Here is a 302-nt window from a genome sequence, read left to right as displayed (position 1 = left end):
AAACAATTTGATTTCTCAAGTAGGCATAATATTTTGAGATACAATTTCCATTTAATTATTTGCACCGTATGAGTAAACTACTATTTTAAAGTTAGTTTCATGAAATTCCTTACCTACACTCCTTTCGTAGTTTTTATTGAAATTCTCCTACGATATTTCATTGATCAAAAGTTAAATTATTTTTAATATTTCTACCTTTTGAATTTCTTCATGTTAAAGATAATTTTATCCTATTGATTTTAAATGTTTACCTATTTTCATGTTAACGATTGATACTATATTGCATATTAAATATTTCCCAA

The sequence above is a fragment of the Nicotiana attenuata genome, chromosome 8 (assembly GCF_001879085.1).
Source record: "Nicotiana attenuata strain UT chromosome 8, NIATTr2, whole genome shotgun sequence".
Taxonomy (NCBI): domain Eukaryota; kingdom Viridiplantae; phylum Streptophyta; class Magnoliopsida; order Solanales; family Solanaceae; genus Nicotiana; species Nicotiana attenuata.
The sequence above is the reverse complement of the archived record's forward strand: the minus strand, read 5'-3'. Positions refer to the sequence as shown.